Genomic DNA, 7,500 nt, shown 5'->3' on the forward strand with positions numbered 1-7,500 from the left:
TGTCTGAACCCGACGGCCAGACGCATATGACATCCGTCTGAAATAAAACATGAGCTCCTAGATTTGTTTGGTTTCCAGGCATTCTCTTACAGAGAGTTGGAGTGAGGAACAATAAACATTGATTAACACTCTCACACGGACGTAGCTCTGTTGGTTATTTTGAGCATGAAACTTCCCATCAAACGTGTGTCATGTCTCATTGGCACTGACAAACAAACACTGGTGTGCCCATTGACCGTCTCACTCTTGGACCCATCCCACTGTCCGAAACACACCCTGGGCCACAGCAAAGCATCCAGACACCACACTGCCCAAACAAAAAACAAATGCAGATAAACATGCCTTCACACAGTGAAAGCCCACAGCCTAAACAACACAACCCACGGGGCATTATAAGTGTGCAACCAAAAAAATACACATTCTACACAGCCACACGGTCGAGGGTAAACATTAAACACTGCGTCTTTTTTGAGCACAAAACCCACCAATCTGAGGTTAGATGTGATGAAAGCTGATGAAAGAGCTGCTTGTTTATGTCTGAGCCTGTTAGTAAGCAGAGAGCGCCTGAGCATAGACTTTATTTATTTGTTTCCAGTTGAAGCGTGAAGCATCACGGCTTATGGATGTTTCTGTTTTGTTACCCTCCCATTATGCATTGCCGTCCCCAGAAACATTCAGAAAATCAAACCCTAACCTAAACTTTGCAATCTTTAAAATAATAATAAAATCATTTTGAACTTGATGCATTAACCTAATCATCCAACCTCAATTAAATTCCAAAACATAATCATAACTCATGCATGATTGCAATAATCCCCAAAGAATTTGTATTTTCTTCCGCTCTGTTGCTGAGGTGAATAACGTTTGATTTATTAATGCATTCTGCGTGTGTGTGTTTCTGTTCTTCTGATGGACTCAAATGTAGTAAATCAAACATTAAAAAACGGTAATCTCCCAGTGCACGATATGCCCTTTGGTATCTGCCTCTTTATTCCAAAATGATAATTACAAAGACAACAACACAATACCATCTTCCTTTCCATCTGGTAGATTTGTGCCAAATATCTCCCTTTTCATTAAAGTAATGTGATATTTTTCCGACTTGGCAGAGAAAAAGGACAGAAGAGATGGGTGTTTGGGTGTTCTTAGGAAACACAGCAACAGCCTGTTATCGAGCCTTGACCAGTGAGAGTTTCTGACACCAGTCAGACGGAGCTGCCTCTTTATTCCAAAATGATCATTACAAAGAAAACCACACAATACCATCTTCTTTTCCACCTAGTTGATTCGTGCCAAACATCTTTTCATTAAAGTAATGTGATATTTTTCCGACTTGGCAGAGAAGAAGGACCGGAGAGGGTGGCTGCAGGGTGTTCTTAGGAAACACAGGGACAGCCTGTTGTTGAACTCTGATCTGTGAGGGTGGAGGACACCAGTCAGAAATGAGCTGGCTGTGAGACAATCATTTCACGCGACCTACCCTACCAACACTCACAGGCGCCACCACAAAAATAAACAGGAATGTAGGTATGTTGTCTTGTTATAACAAGGCAATAATTGGATAGCTAGAGGTTTCTTTTGGATGTATTGTCGATCCCTTTAGGTCACGCATTGCACATGATCTTGCTCAATCTGGCTCATGCCCTGCTCCCAAGCATCTGCCCCTTGTGGATAGTGCTTTTGGGTCCTGTCTGTGTTCTATGTGTGGGATGTTACAGTCTGGACACTCAAAGCAGTGCAGTAAAGGGAATGAATTGCTGCTTAAAACATATTGCCCCTTTTATTATCACTGGGCGTTATTGTCATGTTGTACTATAATATTTTCTTTAACGACACTGAAACATAAAATTGCATATAATAGCATACAATCATAATTACAAAAATACAAAGGCCCATTTGTGCCTGAAGAGCTCAACATAATCTCAATGAAGCAAACAAGTAGCAATTTGACGTAGCAATCTTGAAATAATTACACTGCTTCTTACAAGTATATTTTGTCAACGCAACAAGATCCTTTTCTCCTGTATGATTGTGTAATTAAATCCTTTATTAAATAGCGACGACATTGTTATTTCTGTAGAAATCCAAGGACATTTTAATTATGTACACAACGATCATCAACTAAAAAACGTGTTAGTTGTAGAGACCGCAATACACCAACAAAACATACAGAAAATATACAGAAAATAAAACGATTCAAATATCAGATTTTCACCTCGCATCTCAACCTTGCAACCATTCAAACACTGCAGAGCCAAGAAGATGTTTATAAAAAAAATCAAAGATTCAAAGGTCATCACAGTATGCCAGTGTTGACATGCGGTATGATTATAATCCAAACAGCATTTCGACTTCCTAACTCTGGGCATATAGGAGCTTTCCCAGAGGACGGAGCCAGAGGAACTCTGTCAAGACATCAGTTTTGCTCCGTCGTCCCAAAGTAAACACCAGGGCCAGCTTTTATCTGTCATCCTGATTGGTCTTTGAAATTTTTCTCGGCTGACACACATCTGTGAATTTGATCAGCCAATAGGAGGAGGGTTAAACGTGCAGGACAGACTGACAGATGGATAGAGTGAGTAAATGAGACCTTCTGGGGAGGGGCTTGACATATGGTCTCAGATGGTCTGGAAACCTTTGAACAAAACATGCCAAACAACATCCTCCCTAGTGGACTGTGGGTGTGTATATGTGTATGTTGTTGTGTGTGTGTGTGTGTGTGTGTGTGTGTGTGTGTGTGTGTGTGTGTGTGTGTGTGTGTGTGTGTGTGTGTGTGTGTGTGTGTGTGTGTGTGTGTGTGTGTGTGTGTGTGCATGAGTGTGCTTGTGTGTGTCTTTCAGTCTGTCTGACCATGTTGGTGTGGGTGTTTGAATGTGTGTGTATATGTGTGCGTGTGTATGTGTGTATGCATGTGTGTGTGTTTGTGTGTGTGCGTGTGTGTGTATGTTTGTGTGTGTGTGTGTGTATGTGGTACGTGTGTGCGCGTGTGCACGCATGTTTGTGCGTGTGTTTTAGTGTGTGATTGCACATTTGGTGTGAGTACATGAGATGCAGTACATCTGTAAAGCGCCACATCTGTGGCATGTTATGGAGAAACCCTTCTACTCTTTGATTATGTGATTATGTGGGCAATAGATCCCCTTAATACAGTAACAGATCAAAGACTGGAACCCTATAAGGAAATAACGTAACCTTCTGTTTTCCTTTCTCCATTAAGGTCTGTAGACAAACGCCCAGTCCAGATCTTAAGATCATGTAGGCGTTTTTTCTTTGGGATAAATAGGAAAAAATAAACTAAATAGATTTTGCGTTGTATGTTTTGATCTTGGTTATTCCATGTGTCTTTATGGACACATGCTTTGTAGATATATATATATATATACTAACATGTTTACATGTATTATGGTCAATAAGGAAAGATATATAAATATGACTATGATATAATTTCTTTCTTCATTGGAAGTCATGCAGGAACTGACTCATACTGGTGATGTTGTAAGTGCTCATGGGGAGCTTGTAGTTCTGGGCTTGTCATCAGACAGGGTCAGCCGTGGGCAGCGGTCACTGACAGATACAGGAAATGGAGACCGGAGCCACAATCGCACTGCTTCCTGCCAACACACGCATAATTGTTGGGTGCCAGTGGGGAGCAAAGGCTAGATGTGTAGATACTCTCTCTCTCCCTCTCTCTCTCTCTCTCTCTCTCTCTCTCTCTCTCACTCTCTCACTCTCAAATAAGGAGGGTTGAACAAGACAGAGAGAGAGAGAGAGAGAGAGAGAGAGAGAGAGAGAGAGAGAGAGAGAGAGAGAGAGAGAGAGAGAAGTATCTAAAATAGAGAGAATAAGCAATGCCTGTGGCCCGCATGTCTAATCTGCGACCACATGGTCTCCCTACTTATCAGCCATCAGAAAGCACTCTGGCTGGGCAGTGGGGGGGGGGGGGGCAGACTCCGGTGGTCCCCAATCTGCTCATATTGAAAAAGGTCACCTTTTACAAATGTTGTTGGGAAGTTATGGACGCCCAGTGACAAAGAGACGACCACAATGCGAGCAACTAAAGCGAACACATAGTAAATACTGAAGAGTTTAACATAGCGTCAAGGAAAAGTGAATGCAGTCATGCAGATCTCACTGAATCGAATATTTAAAATGCTTTTTCAATATAGTTTTCTTCAAAGGTTAAACATCAATAAAAAACACGCATTTAATGTTGTCTTTGTGGTTTATCCAAATTAATTTGCGTGGGTATGTACCGCAGTACGAAGAGGTAGAGGCGTACGCGCGTGAAACTGCGGTTTCCAAGCGGTTGGGAAAGCAGCGGCAGGGTGCAGAGGGCGTTCGTATTTCCCTGCGTCAGCTCGCAGCATTCTCTGAATGAATCAGTCTAAATGATCGCTGCATCCTGTGTCGGCTGCAGTACATAATTGCGGTCAGTCGAGCATTAAAAAGCGAGGGTGGGTGAGGGAGAGAAGGGGAGGACCGGGAGAGATGGAGGGAGAGGAGGGTGGGTGAGGGAGAGGAGGGGAGGACCGGGAGAGAAGGAGAAGAGAGACAAAGGGAAGGAAAGGAGAACATTGACAACAAAAAAAGAGGGAGAAACGGTTGTTGTTCAAGGTCAGCAATATGGGAGCTACAACTGGACACGTAACACGTAACATGGCTTCCTGATTGAGGTCAAAGCCTCAGAGGAGTACAATTAGTCTGACATGGTTTGAAACGTTGTAATTTTAGACTCTAAGCTAAAAGTAACAATAAATTAAATTCTGCATTCACTTGTATAGATTATAATTTCATTTATAGATTGTCTTGGCTTTTTTGTTTCACAGAAGGGATTTAACTAACGCTGTCCATATTGGGGGTAGGTTTTTGTATTGAGTCATCTTAAAATGTAGCATTTTTTATTTAAACATTTCGAAAGACATAACAGCTGTCCACCATAGAAACACCATGTACCTATGATCGACAAACCTAGAAAGACATAACAGCCGTCCACCATAGAAACACCATGTACCTATGATCGACAAACCTAGAAAGACATAACAGCCGTCCACCATAGAAACACCATGTACCTATGATCGACAAACCTAGAAAGACATAACAGCCGTCCACCATAGAAACACCATGTACCTATGATCGACAAACCTAGAAAGACATAACAGCTGTCCACCATAGAAACACCATGTACCTATGATCGACAAACCTAGAAAGGACGAACAAACTCCACATTCCTCTTCCACATTCTGCCGTACCATACCAAGGTGGATCAGAGACAGATGCCAACCACTGATGGCTAAACTTAAACTGAAACAGCCTCTTATAATCCACCCGTATCTACTCAGCTGTTGTCGTTAATCTGCTTTTCCACACCACTGACTCGTGCATTCATCCGGCTATTATTAGGCTTATGATTCCATGCAGATTCAACTATAACAATGGCATGCATTTACATAGCTTTGGCTTGCACTGGGAATGTGTTGTGTGTAGAATGTGTGTGCATGTCAACACTGAGTTTACATGCACACCCTCACAACTTGGCTGGCTATGGTGTCGACAACGCACGTATTAGTGAAACAATCCGTGGCTATATGCTTAGAAGCTGCTTAGAAACGGCTAAGCAGGCTTTGTGTTCCTATACGAGTGTGTGTAGGCCTCTGTCACGCACCATGGTACTCGCACTGTCTATCACACAATAGGAAAGAAATTAGGGGTAGTTATCCCCTCCAATTGCCCACATATGGTCCAGTTAATGTATGAACAACACCATTATAGAAGCTAGCGTCTAATATAGTTGCAATCATGACTTAGGAGGTGACAAAGTAAATCATTTAGCGAAGGAAAGGAGTAGACTTAACAGATCAATTAGGGGCTAATTTGAAAACAATTGCCGCCATTTAGAGGTCTCAATAAAACTCCTAGCCCCATTCCTGGCCCGGCAGTTAACAGGGTGCCAGGTGGAAGTCTTGCTGGGAGCCCGAGAAGGACACTAATTGCAGCAATTATTGGGATATGCATGTGAGACGGAGCCAGAGTGGTGTTTTACCTGCACGCATGAATGCCTCCCTCTTCTCCCCGGCCCAGGGGCACTCAGAGCGGCCCCTGCGTGGTCCTTAACTGCCACCGGGGCGGAGAGAGAACCCGTAAGAGAACTCGTCTTCATCAGCCCGTAATGGGCGCTGTGTCGGAGCTCTGACAGCGATGATGCCGCTTGGCTGGCTCCGACCGCCAGGGCTCCGGCGTTCAGCGGGAAGGAAATGAAGAGTGATGGGCACGGCGGTGGCCTGGGAGGGGCGCGCGGCTCCGGAGTGCGGCCGCAGTCGGGAGTGGGAGGAGAAATTACACCCAAACAAAAGCGTCCTTGCATTGTCGCTCCTGCAGAGGAATCTGTGGCTCGTTTGGGGTTTATTGGCCACTGATTGTGTGTGTGTGTGTGTGTGTGTGTGTGTGTGTGTGTGTGTGTGTGTGTGTGTGTGTGTGTGTGTGTGTGTGTGTGTGTGTGTGTGTGTGTGTGTGTGTGTGTGTATGAGTGTGTATGAGTGTGTATGTGCTTGAGTGTGTATGTGTGTTAGCGTGTGTGTGTGTGTGTGTGCGCGTGTGTGTCTGTGTGTGGGTGTGTGTGTGCCATCTAGATTTGCCAGTAACCATTCACTTGTTTACTCATGCTGTTCATGTTAACCACGGTAATGGCGTCCGATGGTGACTAAGCTCATGGTGTTCGTGTTTACTAAGGTATTACCGTATACCTTTTTTAACAGGGTTAGGGTTAACCCTAACGCCTGAAAGGGGCGCTCATAACCGCGCACAAGGGCATTAGGTGTACATTACGGGCATAAAGCCATAGAGGGGGGAGTGTGGCTCCATGCGGAACAGGGGTATTCATTATCAGCTTCTCATCCGGCTGGAATCACTGGAAGGTTAGTTAGCTGTAAATGAAATGTGTTTTCCCCCTTGAATAGCTCATTAAGGTTTTGGCGAGAATACTGCACTCTCAAACCAATTCCACATGCTCAAAGCAAGAAACAGTAAATTAGCGGGCCAGCGCTACAAGGCAAGGTCGTGTTGGCTCCAAGCGGGGCAGATGGACAGGAAGACGGAACCGCTTGGAGAGGAGAGGATAGGGAACGCGGGGGAAAAACTGGGAAAGAAAGAGAGAGATTGTTTCCATGTGTGATTGGGAAGAGGACCAGCATTGCTTCCTACCTGAGATGAATGGAAATCCCCGTAATCCCGGTGTGTTTATATTTATTACATCCATATATTTGGTTTGGATTTCATCCCACATTTTTAGACCACGGCGTAATGTCTGCTGGTTAAACTGGACACATATAATGACCCACCCCTGGTCTGCAGACCATGGTACCTCAATATTTTATATCCTGGAGGCTTTACTTTACTTATAAACTGGGTGTTTTCCCAAACAGGATAAAACAATGTAACTGCTTGTATAAATATCCTTCAACATTCCAGATATTCCCTCCGTCTTTTTGTCTATCCCATTGGAGA

The sequence above is a fragment of the Gadus morhua genome, chromosome 9, assembly GCF_902167405.1.
Source record: "Gadus morhua chromosome 9, gadMor3.0, whole genome shotgun sequence".
Lineage (NCBI taxonomy): Eukaryota > Metazoa > Chordata > Actinopteri > Gadiformes > Gadidae > Gadus > Gadus morhua.